Raw genomic sequence first — 26,837 nt, 5'->3', positions numbered from 1 at the left:
GTAGAAACAAATAGCAAACCTGTATCAGTAAGTCCATTCCTATCAGTAATAATTTTAGACAGAAATGATTCAAGCTCTCCAATAAAAAGGAGATTGACAGAATGAATAAGTAAAAACTGTGACTGTGTTCTGGCTAAAAGAGCTCATGTTAGAACTAAAGGCATAATATGTTACATGTGAAAGGATGGGAAAAGGTCTCCAAGCAAGTATTTTACATACAGAACTGGGGTAGCTATGATAAAATACAAAAGAAGCTTACAAGAGAAAAATAAAGATAAACTGCATTAGTTAAAAAGTTCAGCACAGTAAAGGAGATGTAATTATGAACATTCAAAGAACTAGTAACAAACATTAGTAGAATTAAGGAGAGATATTCAGAGCGTTACAGTCAGACTTGACAACTGTAACACCCCAGATTCAATAATAGACAGAACAGCCAGATGCCCAAGAAGTAAGGAATCGAAGCCACAGAAACAAAATAAGTCAGTCAGCTTACAGGCACATACACAGCCCTAGTAGAATATGTACTCTTTTTTTTTGAAGTAAAATATAATCTTTAATGTAAAACTAGTCTCATGCTCTATAATTGGTAAAATATCTTCAAATATCTCACAAATACACTTATCAGGACTGTCTGATTATTTTTGGTGTTCACCCAATAAATCCAGACAATAAACATAATTGTTTCTGCACCCAATAATGAGCATTGATTTCCAGATCACAGGAGACGAGAAAACTTCTCCAGGAAGCTCATATACACATTTCAGATGTCCACTCTGAGAGTCCAAGACCCAGAGTTTTCCATCAGTAGATGCTGCTGCCAGCAATACGTCACTGCTATGAGCATGGTCGTGGAAAGCAAACGATGTTGCATATACCCTTGAAGTTGTTTCCAATTTCCACTGGAGGTGACCATTCACATTACAATAGTAGATAAAGTAATCATGGGAACCAAAAAATATTTCATGCTCTGATGCGGACGACACAGTGATGAAAAGATTGGTCCACTGGTAGAAAACTGCTAAACCTGTTCTCCCAAGTGAGTAAAACAGAGTAAATTCCCATCTATATAGCCAACACAAACATACTGTCTGCAACACCGTGGGGAAGAGAAGAATGGTTTTCCACAGGAATGCTTCCAAACTATGTTCCTTGTAGCAGGATTAACAGCCAGTAAAAATCCTCCCAGTGTAGCACAATATAGATGATGTGGAATCAGGTTCAAACAAGGAGATGAAAAGACAGTTCCTTCACATTTTAATTTCCAAGCACACTTCTTTTTATAACTATCTAAAGCATAAACATGATGGTCATGAGATCCAATGAAAACGAGTCCTGTAGCTGGATCCATGGTTGGTGAGCTTTTGACAGCATCTTCAGTGGTAAAGACCCAGTATTTTTCTCCACTGTTACTTTTCAGAACATAAACCAATCCATCATAACAGGCCACTACAATAAAGTTTCCACACTTTGATAAACATGCTGAGGATTCAATTCAACCACCCAAAATCTGTTCCCATTTCACTTTCCCAGAATAAAGGTCAATTGCCTTCATTCTATGAGAATGGGAACCAATATACACAGTGATAGATGACTTATTGACAGTTGGTATTATAACCAAAGGGGAAGAATCTACACACTTCCCTGTGTCTGACTTTCACCTCACATGAAATTCCATCTTCTCAGCCTCTATCACAGGTTTTTCCTCTTCAGAAACTTTTGCAACACAGGACAGATCTTTTGACTTCCCAATAAGAGCTGGAGAGTTTAAGCTATTCAACCTTTGAATATTAATCTGTGAAACTAAATCAGAAGAATAGGCTGGAAGGCAAATGTTCTAACTTAGTTAAAAACCTATTAGTATTCAGAGACAAAATCTGACCCACTTGGCTCAGTGCAATAAAAGCAGTTGTCTCACTGTCATAATTTAAAGGCAAGCTAGACTTCTGATGTGAAGATTTTCCAGTTGCTTCCTCTTGACTCATGTTGCTGAGTTTCCTTTTTGTGGCATACCTCTTGCTGAATGTCAGGTCTTCATCCACAAACACTGTTTGAAGAATGTGATTATAAATCTCTACAATGGAACTGCTGAGAATAATTTCCAGAAGCCCAGGTACTGATGTACCAACAAGACTTTCAATCTCATTGAGGATCTGTACAGACTTGAAGGAATCTCCACCATTATTTGAGAAAAGTGACTCATGAGGAAACTTTAAAGTATCTTATGAAAGACTCAGAATAGACTTCCACAAATACTATAATTTTTCCCAAAGATCTTCTTTTCCATGGGGTTTAATCTCAGCCTTTAAGTTTAGGTAGTTTAAGTAAATCTTGTTTAACTCAGAAACATCAATTTTGCTATGAGATGTAAATGGTAGAGCATCAATCAGAACTAGTTCATCTGGGATGGCATGATTTGGAAGATGTTTCTGCAGTTCTTTAATGATGCACTCCTTTACTAAGCCATCTTTGGACACTATGAAGAGAATTAATTTTTCCTGATTGTACCATGTAACTGCACAAGATTCCACTTGCTGAAGTTCTTCAGCAACCTGTTGCACAAGTTCAGTGTTAAGATGTTTGCCATGATGCTTAATCTGACTGTCCTTTCGTCCCAAGAAAAATATCTCTCCATCTTTCATAGTCACAAAGTCTCCTGTGGCTCGCATTGTGCCAAGAGGAACTGCCATGTCATCATCAAGAAAACACACTCTGTTCTTCCCACATAAAAATACTTGGCCATTGCCTTCTTGAATTGTGAGACCATTTGTATCTCTGACTTCAACTAGTGTTCCAAATAGTGGAAATCCCAGTTGTACAGGCAATTCACATTTTGAAGTAGGATTAAAACTACCCTGGAATCCTGTAAAAAGTGGTCCAAGTTGACACCTCTGTCATGCCATAAATATTTGTGTCTTATTGCCTTCTCCTCTATAGCTTCTGAAAATAGTCAATGATGGAAATGGCTCCCCACCAAGAGCTAACACTCGAAGAGAAGTACTGGCTGATAAAACAGTTGACTTGATAAGCTGAGATCCAAATCTAAGCAATGTTGGTTTTGCCTGTAAAACTGTCACTCTGTGATGAGAAAAGAGAACACCAGCTGTGGGTAGGTAACTATGCTATCAAAGACACGAGGGACATGATGGGGAAAGGGTAGCCAGCATCTTTAATAAATGGTTCTGGGAAAATTGGATTTCCACATGCAAAAATGGGAAATTGAACCCTTATATGAACCACACCCAAAAATCAACCCATAAAGGACCTGAATGTATGAACAAAAACTGGAAATTGCATCAAAAACTCAATCCACAAAAGCAAAACAATTAAATATCCTTCATTGTAGAGGTGTTTTGCCTCATTAGTTATGTTTGTTCCTAGGCATTTAATTATTTTGAGGTGATTGTGAATAGAATTGTTTTTCTAATTTCTTTCTCAGCTATTCATTACTGATATACAGAAAAGCTATGGGTTTTTTTGTGTTGGTTTTATAGCCTCCTATTTTGTTGAAAATGTTGCTTAGATCTAAGAGTCTTTTAGTGCAATCCTTAGGATCTTTTAAGTACTGGATCATATCATCTACAAATAGGGATAATTCTGTTTCTTCCTTCTTATTTCTATCCCTTTCATTTCTTTCTCTTGCTCTGTTGATATGGCTAGGAATCCAAGACCTATTCCTTATTTTAGAAGATATGGTTTCAGTTTTTCCCAATTTAATATGATGTTGGCTATTGGTTTATCATATATAATATATAACCTCACTATGATAAATGTTGAGGTGAATTCCCTCTATTCCAACATGAATGGAACACAGGGACAGTTTGGAGGTGGTGTCCAGTGGGACAGGAGAGGACAAAAGTTCAGGGTGATGGGGGAGGATGTGTGAATATGTAGAAATGCTGTCTACTCATGTATGAAAATAGAATAATAAAACTTGTTAAAAATTATTTTTAAAAGAGGGAAGGGTACAATAGCAATATAGAGGATGAAGTACACAGTTGGTCTCCAGAATCATATTGGTTTGAGACATTTGAATTCCAAATACTGAATTTCTGTTTTTATGGAGGCATTATAGTCAGTTCTAGATACTGAATTCCCTAAATAAGTGGAACCTAAGTTCATGGATATAGAAAGAAAAATTTATTCATGGAAATCATTAGGTATGATAGTAGTGGGTGCATTTACTCAATCAAGTATGAAAATGTCACAGTGAAACCTCATTATAAAATAAATATACATTAATAATTTTTTTGAAAAAATAAGAATAAATAAACAAACATATGTAACCACATCAAACCAAAATCCTCTTCTCAGTCAAGGAAACTATCAACAAAATGAAATGGCAGGCTACAGGATGGGAAAAAATATTTGCAAACTATATATCTTATAAGGAGTTAACATGTACAACACATAAAGAATTCAAACAACTCCACAGCAGGCTTATGAATAATCCAGTTTTTAGAAAGGAAAATCTTTCACCCAACAGACAAGAGAGGAATCCACCCTCTTTGTTGGAGGTGTTTTTTATTATGTGAATGTCTAATATTCATTCCCCCATTTGTTGAGAAGAAGGTTCTTTAGACATTAAATGATCTTTCAATAATCATTGTTGGAGGTAAAATTACATTACAAAAATCTCTATATTTTAGTGTATATATTTGGTGATGCAGGGAACATTCAAATCCCAATAAAACCATCACCACAATCATTATGACAAACACATTGATCACCTCTAAAAGTTTTCTTGTGTCCTTCTTGATGACAAGAACACTTGTTATGGAATACATTCTCCTGACACATTCAAAGTATGTATTGTTAAATTTAGACTCTATGTTACACAATTGGTCTCCAGAATCATATTGGTTTGAGACATTTGAATTCCAAATACTGAATTTCTCTTTTTATGGAGGCATTATAGTCAGTTCTAGATACTGAATTCCCTAAATAAGTGGAACCTAAGTTCATGGATATAGAAAGAAAAATTTATTCATGGAAATCATTAGGTATGATAGTAGTGGGTGCATTTACTCAATCTTCTCTGTCATCATAATAGAAATTGTAGCAAATGTTAATAATCATTTCAGAGAAACTTATAGGCTTAGTCTGTGTAATATAGGTATTTAGGCCAAAAGTAATGATGTTCAGGACACTGCTGATGAACAAGCACTCATAATGTTCCCAGCCAGTATTGCCAGCAGAAGCTTGGTGGACTCTGAACATAAATGCATATTCAGAAAGTGTGCATTTCAGTAAAGGAAAACTGCTTCTCCCTCTAGGATAGATATGCCCAATTTGAGTAAATTGATGTTGGTTGATGACTGTCTTCCATTCTACTTTGCACGTAAGAGTTTTAATTAATTTTCATTATCTCAGTACAATTATCAATAGTTTATCTTTTCCTTCTAAAAATGTTCTGATTAAGTGATAAATTATATTTCTAACTTCCATACAAAGGATCCAGCTTTGGTTTATTCTTTGCACAATTTTTAGTAGTGTGTTAGTCACATCACCCTTGGCCCCAAGAAGTCAATATGTTTTAGCCTTTTCAGAATCTGCTATGGCATCATTCATGAGGATAAAATTTAACACTCTAGGGATAAGTCCTGATAAATCTTCAATTCCATTTCCATGCCCATAGTCAATCCATCTCCTAAATGCTTATCTTATATAGGAGATTCATTCTGGATAAACTGCTGTAATAATTTGAATTACTTTTCTGTTGTGTGTCATGGACAATTGCTTTCATTATTCAACAACATTTGAATTCTCAGTATGTTTGTCCTATGTCTAGGAGGATAACCACCCAGACTTCCACCATTTAATGTATTGGTCATCGAATGCCCAGGGAGCAAACATTTTATTAATCAAGGTTTGTACAGAGACAGTATTCACTACAGTTATTTATGAAAGTGAATTACTTAATACACTTGTGCTCACAAAGACCTTGGACTTGTGTGACAAGGTCCTAGTTTGGGAAGAAAAATCTCCCAAATTCACTCATCAGGATAACCACTCTCTATGACACTAGTGAATTTGGGACATAAGAAGTCCACTATTGGAACTGCTGAGTCCAAGATCAAACCATGATAGCTAAAATTCAAGAATCAGAGATCAGAATTAGAAAGTGTCCCCATGCTACAAACATACATTTCTCTCTACCACTAGTGAAGCCTGTGGTCAGTACTGAAAACTTTAGTCAGCTACTCCCATTCTCACACCCAGAAATGAGAACCTGGACCTTGGAGTCTTACTGCAAGAAGAAAAAGCAAAGTAAAACAGCAAGAAAACAACCCAAAAAGCCCATCTTTGCAAGCCCCTCCACAGCTGCAAATGCAAAACAAGGCAGACAATGGCCTCTTTGTGATTTCTATGTTCTATTTTCACAGGATGCATCTTAGTGTTGAAACTTAATTTTTATCTGGCACCTTTGCTGGCCAAAATTGTGGGAGTGTGTATCTTTGCTTTTCATGTTCTTCAATAGAGGAATACATTGTACAAGAGAGAGAAAAATGGAACCTTAATGCCAAGAGACAGTCTTCACCCACATGTGCCAACCACAAGCACACATTTTATGTCAGCTTGTGCTTTGTCTGTGAGCTTCTTGATGTTGGTGCCCACAAATTAAACATAATTCATACAGTACATAAAGACTCAATAGATATTTCTTTAATTGAACTGGCAGATAAGGTGGAAATACTTACAAATATAAAGCTATACATGTATAATAACAAAAATGATGTTTTTCTGCAAAGAAAATCATGAATGGGGTGAGGCAGGTTTTAAACTAAGCCCTACATTGGAGAAAGGAAGTCAGGACTGCCTTTCCAAGAGGAACTGTTGTTCAGTGAATGGATATAGCAATGTTATAGAAAGACTTAATTGTTTTTACATGCCTGAATAATTTCCATATGGAAAAAGATTTTATAGATTAAGCAGAAGTAGCTAAAACTCGAAGCATGAGGGGAGGATACATTTTAGGAAACAGTCTTTCAACTTAATCTGAGAAACAGATTTCAAACTTCTAAAACCTTCAAATAAGATTGCCTGGTGCTATGTGTGCTCTCTCCTGGATGGTGAGTACAAGGTGAGGACAGACTGAATGGGGGCCTCATTTTGCTGACTCCAGGAGACTAATTGCAAGAAATTCTCCAAGCACATCCCTTCAAAATTGTTTTCTTGCCATGGTCCTACATTTATTTGGAAAAAAAAAATGACTCCAAGATCAAATACCTAAATACCACCCATATTTAATACAGAACTCTTGGAAATTTGAGCACAATGATGAAAATTATATTCAAAAGGATAGATGAGTATAAGGAGTGCTCCAGAACCCAACTATTGGTTAGTATTTGTCTCTGTGCATATCTGGGGGTGTGGTGTCCAGTGCCTCAGGAATGCTAGGCAAGTGCTCTACCACCGAGCCCTTGCCCTTGGTATTTTGAGACAGGATCTGGCCTTGAACTCTGGATCCTCACATTTCTAATTCCAAGTGTTGGGATCACAGGCCTGTGCCACTAAACTTGGTTTAGTGTTTGTTTTTATTGCAGTTCACAGTTACAATAATAAATAAATGAATAAATACTTCAGGAAAAAATATTTAGCTTCCAGGAAAAGAAAAATCAATGAGAAAAATTTCTCCTATGATCTAAATAGCATTTCAAATGGATAAGATGAAAAAATGAGACAGATAGAAGAAGGAGGGGAAAAATAATATCCAAAGTGTAAGAAACCAAAGAGGAAAAGAAGAATGAGGAAGAACAGTAAAAGAAGGGGAGAAAAAGGGAGAGTGGATAGTTAGATTCTACCACAGACTTGGCCTCTAGAATGAGTAATAGTTTTTTCCCCTTGAACTTTTTAATATTTTTATTGTAGAATATAGGACATATTCCAGAAAAAGGAGTGTACAGTCTGGGAGTGTAAACTTTCAAGCCTCCCTTAGGTTTTTAAGCCCATCTCAGTGTTTGTTGAAAACTCTTTGGGGTGATGGGGATATTCCTACCTGGCCAGGCTGTTACACCTATTTAGAAGCCTGGGCCTGAGTGCAGGCTCCTCAACCCCTTGGAGCTCTGCTCTCCAACAGCTCTCCTCATTGAGAGATGCCGTTCTGAAGGAGCAATTTCTTTTACAATATTTACTACCTAGTGGCTTGGCCAATTTGGAAGAGCCACTGTTTAATACTGCCTTGAAGAAGAGGCTCCACTGCAGTATGATACCCTTCATGGTTACTTAAGGAAAAAGAAATCTTGAAGAAAAGCATGACTAGACAGCTACCTTTTCACCAGCCAGTATAGTGAACACCACAAAGAATTAGAAACACAGACACTAAAAATCATTAGATTTCTACACAGAGAAGGGCTTTGCATGAATCCCATTTGGTACCAAAAAAGAAATAAGTCTGATAAGTTACTGTGTGCCTGCAGAGCCATCAGTGGCCGAAACAATGGCAAAACCCACAGCTAGGACATCCATGGGGTAATAGAACACTCCATCTACAAATTCTCCATTGGTATTTCTGTGTTCCATAGTAAGTGAGGAAAGCAAGTAATTGTTTAGGTGGAAGAAGGCAATACTGCCTTGGGGAGTTATACAAATACATTATTTCAAAGGTAAAGATTCAGTTTTCATCTTATTTTCCAAGGATACTTCTTCACTGTGCAGGGGAAGATGACAGGAAACTTGGACCTGAGGAATGCCCTGTCCAAGCCTCCCTATTTGTAATGCACACAGCAAGTCTTCTGGTGGCTCAGGCTTCCTGTACATTATTATTTTAATATCATGCATTATTTGTACCACAGGTAACCATCACAATTTCTGTATATTAACAGTGTATTTGAGATGTATTCGCTACATTGGCTAACATTCTGGGTCACAGCATTGAAGTGGTTTAAGGAGCAGAAAGGAGGAAAAGTAGAAAGATTTTCATAATGGAAGCTCTATCAATGTTTCTGGTGTTTCAGGAATACAGACAAATCTGCTCTGAAATGTATTAGAGCACAAAGAAAAAGAGAACACTCCATATTTGATACCTGTCCAGCATTTCAGTCTGTTTCTTCTTTAAAAACAAATACTCTGAAATCCATATTTTTATTTTCAGATATTTTCAGAACTATGACTCAAAATGTCAGGTATCTAGAAAATTACAGTGTGAAGTTCCAATCTTTGTGAAATATTTTCTTAATTTTCCCTGTCCTTTTCTCAGTTTTCAGATGAGGAAAATGAAACCCGCAAAGCTAAAGTAAATACCTGGGCACTTAGAAATATAATACAAACACTCATCCTGCTTGCCACCTTTTGTGATTGAAAGGGTGGGAATGAGAGACTTTTCTATACTGGAAATATAAACAGTATAATGTGACACTGGTTGGAGTAGAGAGAGCCTGATGGTATTTAGAGTTCAACAAAAGTCAAGAGTTAGAAGAAGAGTTTCTCCAAAATATTTGGGAAAATACTATAGAACAGAGACATACTCCCATGTCATCTCATTTTTTAGCCCCAATATGATAAGCTGCATTCTTACTGACTTATATTTGACCAAGAATTGCTAAGGTGGCCAGTGCATATTAGTTTTCCGATGTGTGTGTGTGATGAGGATACATTGTGAGCACCACTGTTTGAGCCAGTTTCATTTGTGGGGATTTCCCAATATTCTTGTGCTTAAACCTTGATAGTTCAGGCCACTCACTTGGCATGCCTCTTGATGCAATCTAGAGTCCATAACATGAACTGTGTGAAGCTGCTTTTCAGAATGCACAGTAGACTACTTTACAATAACCTCTTTTCCAGTAAGTAGAATGAATGTGCTCTAAAATTACAATAAAAATGCAGCATAGGGAAAAAGCATATCAGTAGCATAATCAAGTGTTAATATTGTATATAATTGAATGATAGACACTTTTATGTTATTGACAGTGTATTAAGTTTGCTTAAACCAGCACCACCAAGAACACATGAGTGATGTGTTGTGCTGTGACATAACTATGGATATGTCAGTGGACTATAGGATTTTTTCAGTTTTATTACAATCTAATGGATCCACTGCATATATGTGGTCTGCCATTAAGTGAAATGTCATTATTTGGCAAGGTGGACCTAATTTGCTTACACTTAAACCTCTAACCATAGACTGTAAAACTGGCTGCCTTTGCATGTATATTCTATCTGTCACCCATGATCTGCTATAAATTTGAATAATTAATTTTCAAGTTTCAGGCCTGAAATTCTTATCCCCACTTTTTTTTTAAATTTTAACCTTTTTACATTTACTTACATGTGTATACATTTTTTGGACTATCTTCCCTTCCTCCCACTTGTGGGCCGTACCTGTTCTTCTCTCTTGTACTCCAATTTTGGCTGTTTCTATAACTTGGCTATTGTAAATAGTGTTGCAATAATCATGGGTGTGCAGGTGCTTATGGAATAATCTGTGTTGCATTCCTTCGAGTATATCCTTAGGCATGGTATTGCTGGATCATGTGGCAGATCTAAGTTTAGTTTTTGAAGAAGCCTCCATATTGTTTTCCAAAGTGATTGTACTAGCTTACATTCCCACCAGCAGTGTACGAGGGTTCCTTTTTCACACATCCTCACCAACATTTTTTGTTGTTGGTTTTCTTGATGGTAGCTATTCTAACAAGAGTGAGGTAGAATTTTGGTGTGGTTTTGATTTGCATTTCCTTTATGGCCAGGGATGGTGATCATTGTTTCATATTGTTTTGGTCATTTGGACTTCTTCCTTTGACAAAGCTCTATTTAGTTCAGTTGTCCTCTTTTTTATTGCTTCATTAATTTTAGGGGAGTTTAGTTTTCTGAGTTCTCTGTATTTTGTTGTTGTTAGTCCTTTCTCTGGTGTGTAGCTAACAAATATTTTCTCCCATTCTGTGGGTGGTCTCTTCAATTTAGAGACCACTTCTTTTGTCCTGTAGAAGCATTTTAATTTCATATAGTCCCACTTGTCCATCCTTTCTCGTAGTTGCTAGGCTACTGGATTTCTACTGAAGAAGTCCTTGCCTATACCTATAGCTTCCAGAATATTACCTGATCATTTTGTATTAACTGCAAGACTTCAGGTCTGATACTAAGATCTTTAATCCACTTTGAGATGATACTAGTACAGGATGATAAACATGGATCTAGTGTCAGTTTTCTGCAGGCAGATAACCACTTTTTTCAACAACATTTGTTGAATAGGCTCCCTTTTCTCCATCATATGTTTTTGGCAAGTTTGTCAAAAATAAGTTGGGCATAACAGCATGGATTCATATCCAGGTCCTCTAGTCCATTTTATTGGTCTTCATATTTGTTTATGTGCTGGTATCATGCTGTTTTTATTGATATGTCTCTGAGTATAGTTTGAAGTCAGGTATTGTAATGCCTCCAGAATGTCTCTTTTTGCTCAGAATTGCCTTGGATATTTGTGGTCTTTTGTGTTTCCAAATGAACTTTAGGGTAGATTTTTCAATCTCTGTGATGAATGTTATGGGGATGCTGATGGGAATTGCATTGAACATGTAGATTACTTTTGGTATTATAGACATTTTTACTATATTGATTCTGCCATACCATGAGCATGGGAGATCTTTCCATTTTCTGTAGTCTTTCTTGATCTCCTTCTTCAGGGATATGTCGTTCTTCTTGTGGAGATTATTTACATCTGTTGTTAAATTTATTCTTATGTATTTGATTTTTTTGAGGCTATTGTAAGTGGAATTGTTTTCCTATATTCTTTCTCAATTTATTCATTGCTGGTGTAAAAAAAGCCTACTGGTTTTTTTTAAGTTGATTTTGTATCCTGCTACATTTGCTGAAGCTGTTTATGATGTCTAGGAGATTTGGAGTGGAGCTTTTTTGGTCTTTTAGGTATAGGATCATGTCTTCTGCAAATAGAGATACTTTGACTATTTCTTTACCTATGTGACTTCCTTTCATGCTTCTCTCTTTATTGGTCTGGCTAGGAATTCCTGGACAGCATAGAATAAGACTGGGGGTTGTGTGCATCCTTGTCTAAGTATGATGTTGTCTATAGTTTTGTCATATATAGCCTTTACAATGTTGAGATAAATTCCTTCTATTCCTAGTTTTCTTAGAACTTTTATCATGAGGTGATGTTGAATCTTATCAAAGGCTTTTTCTACATGTATTTATATGATTAAGTCATTTTTGTCTTTGCTTCTATTAGTGTGCTGTATTACATTTATTAATTTGCATATGTTGAACCATCCTTGCATCTCTGGGATGAAGTCAACTTGGTCATGGTGAATGAGCTTTCTGATATGTTGTTGGATTTGGTTTACCATTATTTTATTGAGGATTTTTGCATTGATGTTCATTAAGGAGATTGGTCTGCAGTTCTCCTTTTTGGATGTGCACTTGTCCAGTTTGAGGAAGAGTATAGTGCTGGCTTCATGGAAGGAGTTAAGCAGTGCTCCTTTGCTTTCTGTTTTTTGGAAAAGTTTAAGGGTGGTGATATTAGTTTTTCTTTGAAGGTCTTATAGAATTCAGCTGAGAATCTGTTAGTTCTTGGACTTTTTTGGGGGTGAGATTGTTTATTGTTGCTTCAAGTTCAATATGTTATAGATTTCTTTACATGGTTGATATTCCAGTGGTTCAGTTTTCAATGGTCATTAGTAACTAGAAATTTGTCTACTTCTTCAGGATTTTCCAACTTATTGGGATATAGGTTCTCAAAGTAGTTTCTGATGATTCTCTGGATTTCCTTGGTATTTATTTTTCTCTCTCCTTTTTCATTTCTCTTTTCACTTCTCATTTTAGACAGATTTGTCAGTGGCTTTTCAATCTTGTTTAGTTTTTCAAAGAACCAGCTTTTTGTTTCATTGATTCTTTGTATGGTTTTATCAGTCTCTATTTCATAAATTTTCACTTTTATTTTTATTATTTCTTTCCTTCTGCTTGATTTCAGTTTTTCTTGTTCTTGTTTCTCTAGCAGTTGGAGATGCAGCATTAGGTCATTTATTACATGTCTTTCTGTCCTCTTAATATCTGCACTTATAGCTATAAACTTTACTCTTAGGACCACTTTGCTGTGTCCCATATCTGGTAGGAGGTGTTTTCACTTTCATTGGCTTCCAGGAACTTTTAGATTTCCTTTATTGTATCTTCAATGACCCACTTATAGTTGAACAATGTGTTATTCAGCCTCCAATTATTTGCATATTTTCTGAGTTCTGGTTTTAATTCACTATGCAGTGGTTATTTCTATTTTCTTATATTTTCTGAGGTTTGCTTTGTGCCCTAAGATATGATCTATTTTGGAGAAAATTCCCTAGGCTTCTGAGAAGAATGTGTGTTGTGTTGTTGTTGAATGAAATATTCTGTAGACATCAGTTAGGTCTATTTGATTTATGGTGTCATAGTGTTCTAGGATTTCTTTGTTGATTTTTTGTTTGAATGACTTATCTATTTGTGATAGAAGTGTATTAAAGTGAGGAAACTACCTCTGTGATGTAGTCTAAATGTGCTTTTAAGGCCTTTATTTCATATTAGATGAAATTTGGTACACTGACATTGGGTTGGTATAGGATAATAATTTGTATTTCCTTTTGATGTATTTACCCTTTTATTAGTATGGAGTGCCCTTCTTCATCTTATTTGACCAATGTAGGTTTGAAGTCTACTTTGTCTGATATAAGTATTGCTGCTCTTTCCTGGGAGTGCCATGGCTTGGTAAATCTTCTTCCAGCCTTCACCCTAAGCTAGTGCTTATTTCTGTCAATCAGATGAGTCTGTTATAGACAACAGATTGTTGGCTCTTCCTTTTTAATCCAGTTTGCCAAATGATATTTTGATCAGGAGTTGAGTCCATTGACAGTCAGTATTAATATTGATAGGTTTGCAGTGATTCCTGCCGTTTAGCTGCTTTTGTTATTTAAGAATTTGATACATGCAGTTGAATCAGTGCTACTCTCTGATTATTTGTCTTTTCTTCTCCTATGGTTTAATACTTCCCATCCTCTCATGGTTTCATTTGCTTTCATCTTCTGTGTGCAGAATTTCCTATAGAATCTTCTGTAGTGGTGACTTGGTGGTCATATATTGTTATGGTTCCTGTTTATCAAAGAAGATTTTTATTGTTCCATCAATTTTGAATGACAGTTTTTCTGAGTAGAGTATCTTAGGACTGAAATAATTTTCACTCAGTGCCCAAAATACCCCACTCAATGCTCTTCTTGCTTGTGAGTCTTCCATTGGGAAATCTCCTGTTATTTTGATAGGTTTACTTTTATACTTTCTTTGTTTTTTTCTGCTTTATAGCCCTAAATATTCTTTCTCTGTTCTCTGTGCTTGCTGTTTTAATGATAATATGTCATGTGGAAGTTCTATTTTGGTTAAGTCTGTTTGGTATCCTGGAGGATTCCCGTATCTGATGGGCAAAACTTTCTAGAGATTTGGGAATTTTCTGTTACTGTTTTATTGAATATATTTTGTATCCCTGTAACTTGCACTTCTTCTCCTTCTTTGAAGCCTATGATTCTCACTTTTGTTCTTTTGATGGAGTCACTGAGTTCTTGCATATTCTGTTCAGAGCTCTTGAGTTGTTTGACTAAGATTTCTTCTATTTTTTCTTTGTTTTTTATTTTATTTATGTGCTCTCAGATTCTGTCTTCTACTTGTTCTGGTTTATTGGAGTGGCCTTCCATTGTGTTTTTTGTTTGACAAATGGGACATTTTATTCTCAAGAATTCTGTTTAACTCCTTTTTCTGAACTTTTCTATGTGTTTGTTCAACTCATCTTTTGTTTTGTGTTGTTATCTTTAATTGATAAATCTCTTTTATTGTGTCCTTTATTTTACTTTTTTGCCTGCTGAAGTCCTCTCTAAGTTCTTTTATTTGTTTCTGTGTCTTCTCCAATTCTTTATTTTTGGTATCTTGCAATCTCTTGAATGCATCCTGTGCATTCTGGTTAACCATATCTAGTATCTTCTCCATGGATTTTTAAGTGATATCTTCCAAGATTTCTTCTTTGAGGATTTTTAATGTAGGTGTCACTGCTTAGTGACATTTATCATTGTTTTGTTGAGACCAGGAAATGGATATCCATTTTCTTCATTTCCCATTGAATCTTGTATTGAATTACTTTTTTGAGGAGAGTGGTTTCCAACCTTCTTCTTCCCATCAACCCACTTGGTGCTGTGCAACTATGTTTCTGGTAGGCTAGTTGGTGGTTTTGATTTCCTGATTTCTTTCCCTGATTTAATTTTTGTGTTGTGACTGACTTAATTCTTAACTAGGTTGATGTATTCTTTCTGCCCCTTTCTTGCAGGTGTAATTTAGAATAACAAATTCACAGATTCAATGCCAGACCAGTTTTTTACATATTATATAGAAAATTCCTTGATGATAATATCTATAAACAGTGGAAGATGGGAGGGGTAATTGTTATTAGTCTAGTTACTGATTTTGGGGTATTGGTGGAAGGTGGCAGTAAAAGGGGTGAGTGGGTGGAGGAAGAGGTATTCAGTTGCTCAGTTTTGTGGCCCTTGTATGTGTTTGGGTGTATTTCTGTTGTTGTAGTGGAGGGTACTTGTGTTAAGCATTGCAGGTGGCTGGGGTTGTATATAGTTGATATAGCTAGCTCATCAGTGGGTGGTGAGTATGTAGGAGGGAGTCATAGTGTGATGACAGGTTGGGGAAGGATAGGAGGGGTAGTTGGATATGGGGGAAAGAGTGAATGAGAAGGGGCAGAAAGAGTAGTTGGGAGGGAAAACAGTGGATTGTAGTGTAGGAGGAGGGAAAGTAAAGAGGGTAAGAATGAGAATAAGAGAATAGTGATGGTGAAGTTAATAATGCAGGAATAATAATAATAAAAATGAAACACAATAAAAAACATCAGATTCAAGAACCACAGAAAGTTTAGTCTTTTGGTAAAGAACTGGAGTTATTCCTTAGGTGTCCAAACATGGTATTGGTGAACAAGTGGAAGCTCTGATGGTCTCACCAGATGACTGGCTTGTGAATAGTATTTGGCCCTTCTGTCCACAAGATTAGTTGGAATTGTGAAGTGAGGTAAGACTTCAAGCTCTTGCAGGCTGGTCAGAGCTATTGTTTTTGCCAGACAGCTGCTGTGCTGTTCTACAGCTGCAGCTCTGATTGTTCATCTCCTTCTGAAGCAAGGTTGTGCAATTCAGTTTTGAATGCTCCCCTCTGTCCAGAAATCAGGTCTGGAAACCACCACCTGCCCTGCTTTGGAGGTTGGCCTGTCACCCCACCCCCACTGTCAGCCTTTGTGCTTTTCCCAATCTCTGCTGAGTGCTTGTGGATCCTCTGGGAGGTTGGCTTCTCACCCCACCTCTGCTCTCATTCTTTTGTGGCTTTATTAGCATTAGTTCACTGAGAGTTTTGTGCTGAGAGTTTGGCTTCTGGCTCCACCCTCATTCTCTAGGGTAGGTTCAGAATTCCACTCCCACTTCTTCTATTGGTGTTTAAATACAGTTAGCTTTTGATGTTTTTCAATTTTGCTGGAGTGGCAGGGAGATGTTCAGTCTTCTCAGGGGCTATGCTGGATTGTTTTCCTGGATGGTGGGTAGGGGAGTCATGTGGTGTGTAATGCTCACCCAGTCATTATGCAGTTTCACACAAGCAGCATTGGAGCCAGCTGGCAGGGAGAAATGACTCCATATTTTGCAGTCCAATGCAGCACAGGGAGGCTTTCCAGGGGCTAGTGGTTCAGGATGTTGCACAGTTTGATTCTGATTGATGCTCTGTCTTCTGCTTGTTGGGAGATAAATATAAAGAGAGAAAAATAAGAAAAGAAAAGAGAAATGTCTGGGGTACTTTAATCCCCAGGGACAGACACACTTTGCTGGCTGTGCTACATGGGATTTTCATGGCTGTTAGGTGCAATGAAATTCTGAGTTAATGGTCAGTCTTTTTATTTTCACCTAGTGTGATGGCAGTTATTATTTTGGTTAGGGGAAATCAGAATTACCCAAGTGTAGCTCCAACATCTCAAGGAGGTGTCTGGTGTCATGGAGCTTAGGATTTCTGGTTCCCTATTCTAGCAGACATTTAGGATCTCTCTGACTCCCACCCTTGGACAAAACTTCATAAAGAGTTTTCAACCAGAAATTTCAAAGCATTCCTTATCTTCAAGATGCTGACATCTTGAATATGTAGTTAGCTAAAGAGAAAACTATGCTGGTTATTCTCCCACACACTTGCCCAGGAGACTTCCCTCAATTGGTAATACAGGCTTTTCTTTGCTCAATATCCACAAAACAACAGTGGAGCTTAAACTCCATGATAAATTATTCCTCATTACCAGAGTTCAATTTTCTGTCTACACAGAGAAATGGACAGTCTAACCAACAATACATCTAACTACAGCTTTCTTGTGCACAGCAAAATGTAGCTGCAGCAGGACCACATTTAAAATGGTTGTTAAATTCCTTTAAATAAGTCAAAAGTAAATGTTAGGAGGTTTTGTAATTAAGCATGTCTTAGCTAACTTTAAGAGATAAAATCAATCTAATATGCGTTCTGTTGTCATTTATTTAAAAGGCTTAAATATTTGGCTATTTATTATCTTCCTTGATGTTGAACATCCTAGTGGGTACGATGTAGAACCTAATTGTAATTTTGACTTGCATTTCCCTAGTTATTAATGATGTTAAGTATAATTTCATACAATTATCAACCATTTACTTTCTTTTCACTTTTTAAATTTATTATTTACTTATTTTGTGTTTTGCCACAGGGTCTCACTATGTAGCCCACGCTGGCCTCAAACTTGTTATCCTCCAACCTCCGTCTTCCAAGTTACTGGGAATACATGCATGCAGCATCATTGGCAAAAATCTTTCTTGAAGAAAGATCTGTTTAATTTCTTTGCCAATGTTTCATTTGTATTATTTGTCTTGTCATTTAGTTTTAAGAGATACTGATATATTTTTCTATATAGAAAACCTTCACCAGATACATGATTTGTAAGCATTTCTCACTTCATTTTTGACTGTGTCTTTTGAAGCACAAAAATATTTAATTTTGATGAACCCCAAAGTGCCTATTTTTTCTTTTCTTTCTCCTGCATTTGATGTCCTACTTAAGAAGCCTTTACCAAATCTATCAAGAAAATGTAATCTTTTGTTTTTTCTAAGAGTTAAGTCTTAAATTCATTTTCAGATATTTTTGTATATCTGTATATTTGTAAGGTAAGGAGACAGTTTTGTTCATTAAAATGTTTGTATCCAATTGTCTCAGAAATATTTGTTGAAAAACTATTCCTTCCCCAACAAATACTCTTGACATCCTTGCATTTGGAATCTCCATTCTAACCCACTGAAATATAAGTCTATCCTTCTGTCAATGTTTTAATTATTGTTGTTCCGTAGTAAGATGTGAAATTGATATACCAAAGACAGGACTATAAAATAGGCACAGTATGTGTGGTGTATTGTGAGGGAGGAGCAAAGGAGATTAAGGTGAAGAAATATGGTTGATAGACTTCATATATTTATATGAAATAAAAGAAACCTCTTGCAATTGCTTTAAGTGGGACGGGGAAAGGGTTAAGGGGGAGAGATAGCAGGGGATGATCTACTCAATGTATAATATAATGCTATTTTGAATTGTCACAATGAAACCACCCTTTACAATGAATATATCATAAGGAAAAAATTTTAAAACAGTAAATGTTGGACTAGTATTAAAAATTAGCCACAGGTAACTAACAATTCTTAGACTGAAGAGAGCCTTTCAAGCACCAATGCAATGTCTTCTCAAACATTAAAGTTTCAAATGCATAATCTCTGTCCCTGATTTCTCAAAAAATGAGGGAAAATTATACTTTGTCCTATATTAGTTTTTTTTTAGATTTTAAGAAATTTGATCAGCTTATTTCATTAACATGTAGTAACTGTATATATTAATGAGATTTACTGTGATATTTTCATACATGTATCATTATGCATTGACCATACCCATCCATCCTTCTCCCACCCCAACTCCCTAGCACTTATCCCAGTCTCTGGTAATCACTACTCAGGATTGCTTTGATTACTCAAAATTATTAAGTAATCATATTGCAGAATTTGCAATTGAGTTTGAATTCTCAAATTCCATTTGAAGTTTTTTTTTTAGTACTGTGTCTTGAACTCATCACCTAAACCTTGAGTCACTCCATTAACCCTTTTCATGCTAAGTATTTTCAAGATAGGGTCTCACAAACTACCCGGGCTGGCTTTGAAACATGATCCTCCTGATTTATGCCTCCAGTAGCTAAGATTACAGTTATGAGTCACAGTTGCCTGGCTTCCTTAAAGTTTTAGGAAATAATTTTCTATTTGTATAAATACTAAGCTAGAATTCTGACAAGGATTACATCAAATCTGAATATCAATTCAAGAAGTATTGGGGTTGGTGGAGTGGTTCAAGTGATAAGAGCACTTTCCTAGAAAGCATGAGGCCCTGGGTTCAAATCCCAATGCCACCACCAAAAGAAAAAAAGAATGAATCATATCTTCATTACATGCATTCTTCTGATCCATGAGCATGGGATGGTTTTTACTTATGTGTACTTTTAGTGTTGTTCAACAGTGATTTATATTTTTGAGTGTGAAGGTTTATATCTTCTGGGTTAAATTTATTTCTAAGTATTTTTTTTCAAACTGCTATAAGTGAAACTACATTTTGAGTTTTACTTTAAATTTGATTATTGCAGAATACAGATAAACAACTGGTATGTACATTGATCTTATGTTGCCTTACAACACTTGTTTTTTCTTTGTAATCATATTTTTCTGTACACTGATGCCATGTCATTTGCAAATATAGTTTTATTCCTTTCCAATGCAAGAAACTATTTACTGCTTTTCCTTGTCCAGTGTTCTGGATAAAAATGACAACAAAATGCTGAAGAGATATGGCTAGAGTAAACATCTGTGTCTTTGTTTTGAACTTGAAGGAAAACATCCAGTTTTTAACAGTAAGTATTTTGGTATTAAGTATAGTCCATAAGTAACATCTAGCAAATTGAAGAGGTTACTTTCCTTCTATTCTGTTGCATGTTTTTATTTCAAAATGGTGTTAAATATTGTCAAGTTATTTTTCTGCACTTACAGAGATCATTTTGTTTCTGTTTCTTTTTCTACTGGTGTGTATATGACCTCGATTGATTTTTAGATGCCAAACTAACTTTGCACTCCTTTGATAAATGGCACTTGGTCATTGTGTATGTTTCTGGATTGAATCTGATAGTGCTCTATTATGGATTTTTCCATCTACATTCATAAAAGCTATTGCTGTGTATTATCCTTTTCTTTTCTTGATTTTTTCTTTTGTGATGCTGCTGATTAAACCCAGGGCTTCACTCATGCTGGGCAATCACTGTAAAATAGTACAAAATATTAGGAGGCAGCTTTAAGACAAATTTACCAGAAGGATCAATTTCTCTCTAAGCCCAGCCATGGCAGAATCCTATAGCTTTTGGTATGCTTTGGTATATTATGTCTTCATTTTCATATATTTCAAAAATATTTTGTAATTTCTTTTATGATTTTTTCCTTGATTCATTGGTTGTTTAGAGAAAATGCTTAACTTATACATATTTAATTGACTTTTCCTCTTTCTGACATTTACTTGTTGAAGTTTATATTTTGGCTGAGAATATGATTTATTCTGGAGTATGTTCCATGTGCACAAGAACAATATTTATTGTGAGATTATTTTATGAAGTGTTCTATAGTTGGCTATTATATTTAGTTGGATTATAGTACACATGTATTCTACTTTTATTAATTATCTCCACTGTCATTTAATAAGTTATTAAAAATGAGATATTGAACTCTCCAAGTGTTATTGTTTCTGTATTTCTCTTCTAATTTCTGTTAGTTTTTACTTCCTGCATTTTGGTTTTCTGTAACTAGGAACATATATCATCACAATTGTTATTGTTTCTTGATGGATTGCTACTTTGTTAGCTGATACAGTACAGGGCAGGACAAAATAAATACATCCTTGTGGTACAAAAGTGACTAAAACAAGGTGAGGTGTGCTGTTGTGTGCACTTACACAACTGTGAATACACCTTCAGTACTAACACCAGAGTTTATAGCTTTTGGTATACTTTTCACCCTACTAGAAGAGGAACTCTTTGAAAATAAGACTGTATGTCTTCTTTATTTGTCTACTAAGTGTTGTAGATCATGACATTTTATATTAAGGTAATGCTGAATGAATGAATGGTTGGATTTTGAAGATGTCAATTGTAATGCAAAGGGGGAATGTGAAGAACACAGGGAAACTGTAATTCAGTCTTCAGGGGTTTACCATGTACCAGGAACACATTGACCTTCATCTTCCAACTGTTATTTCAATGGCAGGTTGGTATAAACTAAGAACTACTCAGGCTACCGGTTTTTAATGACTTCTCCGTCATTGCTCACATGAGGAAGTCCCTGAACCTTGCAGAAATCAATCTCTTCATTAATTAATGTGCTTCTTGTGTCCCAAAAGGTAAGGAATAATAAATACCACAGGACGTGTAAGTGTAAGATGGGAGGTCTATTAAAAGACAGGATTAAATAGACCTTTGCCTTTGCGACCTACAAGATCCAAGGCATTGATCCATTTTTACCTTTATGTTTATTTTTTCCATCTGTAAAACAGGACAGTAATGGCAAACTTTAAAGATTGTTTTCTGGAGAGTATGCAATGCATTTTGCACAGTACCTGACTTATAGAAGGAAACACTTAAATGGGAGCTACTGTCATTATGGAAATGTGATTACTATATGATATTTCTTAGAGAAATTCTTGGGCAGTGAAGCCACATTATTATCACAAAGAGAAAACTTCAGCAAATGATTAATTAACAAAAAGTCAAATAAAATATCATTCTTATAAAAAGCAAAAGGCCAGAATTAGCAATATGTCCTTTTGCCTAAATAAAAATGCCAGGCACATAAGTACAGGAAAATGTTACAAATAGGGAGTATAAGATAATTTTTAGCTTGGTGCCAATGACTTATACTTGTAATTCTAGATAATTGGAAGCTGAGATTAGGATTGTGGTTCCAGGCCAGCCTGGGCAAATAGTTAAAAAAGCTCAAACTCTAAAAAAACCATAGCAATATGGGGTGCAGGTGTGGCTCAAGCAGTAGAGTGCCTGTATTGACAGCACAAAGACCTGAGTTCAAACCATAGGCCCACCAAAAAATTAAAGAGATTAGAAATATATGATTAAAAAAGCACTAAAGTATATTCAAAGGCATATTAGCAATTCTGACAAGAGTCAAAATAGAGGAGTTCTTCTACCAAATAGAAAATAGGCACAGAAAAACTTACAAATCATCATGATTTCTTTGGACAATCCAGATCGGTGTTGTGAAGATGAAGTAACTAGCTTTTAGCTAATCCAGTGGCATGAAAATATTAAAAATGTTTATGCCCGTGGAGGCTTCTGCACAATAGTTTCAGAGTAGTTTCTTCTTCCTCCACCTTGACCTCCAAGTTCTTAGAGGAGAAACTGGACTGATTTTTTGCACTACAAATGAAGTGAAGAAAGATGGTCTGTGCAGTTGCTATGACATAGATTTAAACAGAGAAATAATCAGTCTTTTCCCAAGAAACTCACAAGAAGAATTATGTGATTTACAAGAACTAAGGCACCTGAAATTATTTTAGATTAGACTGTACATTATCAGGAAGGTTGCTGCCATTTCAAAATTCAGATGTTATCAAAAGTTGGTGACAGGGGCACAGAGTCAGACACTGAGTACCTGGTGTGTATCCCTGCAGATATTGCTAGTGAGAACAAAAGAACTTAAACAGTAGGAGCCTAGGGCTCTTCTGTCTAGTAGTTTAATAACAATGCATGCTTCACAAAGTTGTTGTAGACATTTAACAAGCTAATACATGGAAAGTGCATAGACTAGCACACAATACAACATAAGTGCTAAATAATTGTTCAATAAAATCAGTAAAGGAAGTACATATGGCTTTATTGAACAAAGACTATACTTTCAAAATATATGCCACACAATTGTAAGTTGAATAACTTTTAAATAACACATTAACTTAACCACCATCAATTGGATATCATTAATCATATCAACACTAATCCTGTTACTCATAAATATATTTGTGATCACTTTTAAAGAGGATACATGGACTCTGTCTTCAGGGAATTTAGAATCAGGGGTTGAAAGTATCACCATTCAAGTGTCACAATTAAAACTGTAAAGCTGCATGTGACTAATAAAACATGATTTCTAAGATCATTCTATAATTGTTCTTTAGTCAAAGAGGTAAAGAATTTGTATTCTTTTGTTTATTATAAAAATAAAAACATTTTTATTTAAGAAGAAATGTGTTTTTTATTATATACTTCAGTACTTTACCTGCTCTTTGTCACTTAATGTATTTCTTTCATAGGAATTATGTCTGCCAATATGAAAAAGAGACCATATGTATATACACATACATATATATAAATACTATATATATAAACATGTTCATACAGCATATATACACATATATGCACATATATGTGACATAACTAAATATGGCTAAATTATATATGACATACATGATATATAGACATATTTTCATGTGCCAATATGAAAAAATCTATACTTTAAAAGGTATTTTCTACCTGAGAAATATTTGTCATACCTGGCTTAAACTCCAGTGAAATTCCAGCATGCATGCTTATGTCTGGTTGCTGTCATGTGTGAAGAACTGTCAAGTGTCATTGCTCCCTGAGCTGTGGCAGGAGATACACCTTTAGTAAGACTGTCACATTTGGGTGCACATATCTATGGATGATTGTATGAAATGCAGCCCTCTTTTCCAGTGCTGCAGTACACAGCCATTTTTTTCTTTCATTTATCATTATCATGATGTGGGTAATATGTGACATTTACAAACTTTCTTACAATGTATCAAAGTTGAATTCATCCCCTTTCTCATTGTTCTTTATCCCCCTCTTCTTTAGTCCTACAATCATTGCAGCAGGTCTCATTTTTCCATTTACATACATGTGTACACAATACTTGCACAATATTCAACCTCTTACACTGTCCCTGCATATCCTCCCCACTCTCACTGCTGCCAACCCCCCAGGCAGAACTTTTCTGCAAAACAAAGGCCAAAGAACATGTAGATGTCTGAAGACACTCCAGACTTCATGGTCAGCATAGGCAGTTGTTAACTATGCACACATGTGGCATAAAAACTGAAGCAGAATTTAAGTCACATTCACTGGCACACACACACACATACACACACACACACACACACACACACACACATACACAGTAACAAATGACAGTTGATCCCAGCAGTAAGGGAAGAGAAGACTTAAAACAATAAAAAGTCACAGTTATGAGCAGTTATGAGTCAGACACTGACTAAGTGAACAATTGGGTGTATATCAGTTACTAACACAACCATATTAACATTTTTTCTACTACACATAAAGACATTAAGATTCTGAGGGCTTAAAAACTCCTTAAAATGCATTGGTAAGCAAGCAGTCTAGTGGTAAACTCTTGTCCTGTGGAAACCATGGCATGATCTGAAAGTTTGTGAACTCCTTAGCATAAAGGGGACTATAAATTCACAGGAGGTGTCTGCTCCCACCATGGTCTTTAATTTTGCATGTGCTTTGTGAAGCTTGACCTATATTTGCAATATCTTAAGTGTACGTTATCAGCCATATTTTCTCATGCCTATTCTAATATACTGCACACTTTTGAGTCTAAATAAAACACATACATATCATATTACCAAGTGTAGAGATATTAGGATGAAATTCACAAGACTCAGACCTAAAAGATCATGAGAAATAGGAAGGAAAAGGAAGGTTATATAAGAAACAATTGTATTTATGACAGAAACAACAAATCAGAAATTCTTTTTACAAAACATATCATTTTTGCAAGAGATATATCAGTAAAAAATGCTCTAAAACACATATTATAGAAGATATTTAAAACCCAATCTCTAACTAAGCCTGACAAATTGTTATTTTGCATTTGCAGCAAAATAGACTTCACCTTCCTTGGGTAGTGATAGGAAGAAATGAAAGCAGTGTTTTCTCATTTGTTTTCATTTGGAATGGTCTTTGAATGAAATTGAAAATTCAGCTTTCCATCTTTTCTGTCTGAATCTTCACTTTTGACAGTGACTTTTATCAAGTTATACTTCAATATCTACCTTTCCTAAGATGCCCCTTTTGGGTTGTGAGAACCACTGCAGACTTACAGAGAGTGAGAGAGGTAACAAGATGATATTATGAAAAACTTCATGCCAATAACCAACAAATGAGCTGCAATGACAAAACCATTATTTGCCAAAACTGACAGAAACATGAAATGTGAAATGTGAATATCCCTACTTCAAACCATCTTGAAAGCCCTTCCTCACATAGAGCGGTAGGCCTGAGTCTTTACCAGTGATTCTAAACTTTTAGGAATAGAATTTATCTTTCACAATCTTCTTTCAGTAATAATTAAAAGCAAATATATTTGAAATCTCCTTTTGATGTCAACATATTCATGGAAAGAAAAGAAAAGGAAAATTTACAAATCAATCTCTCTTACAATGCAAATTTCCAAAATCATTACTAGGTAATATAAAAATATCAATAAAACACAGCACAGAAAAAGGGTGAATATATCACATTCATATGAAAAAATTTAGTGCCCAATTATAATGAAAAAATATTAAAATCTAGGAATACAGATGATTATTTTGAATTCATGAAGACTATAACAACATGAGACTGGACTCTATACTTTTAGATTGAAATATAAGATTTCTTTATTGCACAGAAATAATTTTTAAATTCACCTCTCACTGTATGTTGCCTTGAGGTTTATATAGAACAACTTATCCTGTTATATATTGTATTTTTAAAAAAATTTTCTTATTTTCCTATAATAGCTGTAAAGAGGAGATATATTGTGACATTTTACATATGTGCTTACAGTATATCTTAATTAGATTCACCCCCTCCATCATTCTCCCTCTTCTACCCTCCACCTTTCTTAGAATAATTTCAACAGACTTCATTGTTCTACTTTCATAAATGATACAAAGTACATCACTCATATTCACTTTTCCCCCCTCTCTGTTTACCTTCTCACTTCCCATGACACCCATCCCCTCACAAGTACAGTTGTACCTTCCTGACCTTCATTTCTGTAAAGAGGCTATGCCATGATATTTCATACATGTATATTTCATTCTTAAATCAGATCAAGCATCTATTACTTTCTTTTTTTCTATTGCCCTGCTCCCCATTATTCAAATAGCATACAGTGCATATACTGTCTTCATACACAGATGCATTGTATTTCAATATTACTCACTCTATCATTTTCTTCCTATCCTATCTCCCTTTAGTACCATCAGTCAGACCCAGACCCACTACAGTCACATCTTCTCTCTGTATATATAAGATTATATGTGTGTTTATGTGTATATTTATCTTATAGGTCTAGCTTCCAAATGTAAGGGAAAACATGTGACCTTTGTCCTTCTGAGCCTGGCTTACTTCACTTAACATGATGACCTCCAATTCCATCCATTTACCCACAAATAACATAATTTATTTCTTTTTTGTGGCTGAATAATGCCCATTATGTATATATACCACATTTTCTTAATCCATTCATCACCTGTGGGATATGTGGGCTTTCCCTAAGCTTGGCCATTATGAATAGTGCTGCAATAACCATGAGTGGGCAAGTGGCTTACATTCCTTCAGGTGTCTGCCCAGGTATGGTATCACTTGGTCATATGGTGGGTGTATTTTTAGTTTTCTAAGGATCCACTATACTGCTTTCCATAGAGGTTGCACTAATTTGCATTACCACGAA

General features: G+C 35.5%; 1 pseudogene; it reads right to left on the bottom strand.

Moving 5' to 3' along the window:
• Positions 1-638: 638 nt before the first annotated feature.
• LOC109676904 (beta-alanine-activating enzyme pseudogene) lies at positions 639-26,118 on the bottom strand (annotated as a pseudogene).
• Between the last annotated feature and the right edge of the window lie 719 nt (positions 26,119-26,837).

The sequence above is a fragment of the Castor canadensis genome, chromosome 3, assembly GCF_047511655.1.
Source record: "Castor canadensis chromosome 3, mCasCan1.hap1v2, whole genome shotgun sequence".
Taxonomy (NCBI): Eukaryota; Metazoa; Chordata; class Mammalia; order Rodentia; family Castoridae; genus Castor; species Castor canadensis.
This window is presented reverse-complemented; position numbering and strand designations above follow the sequence as displayed.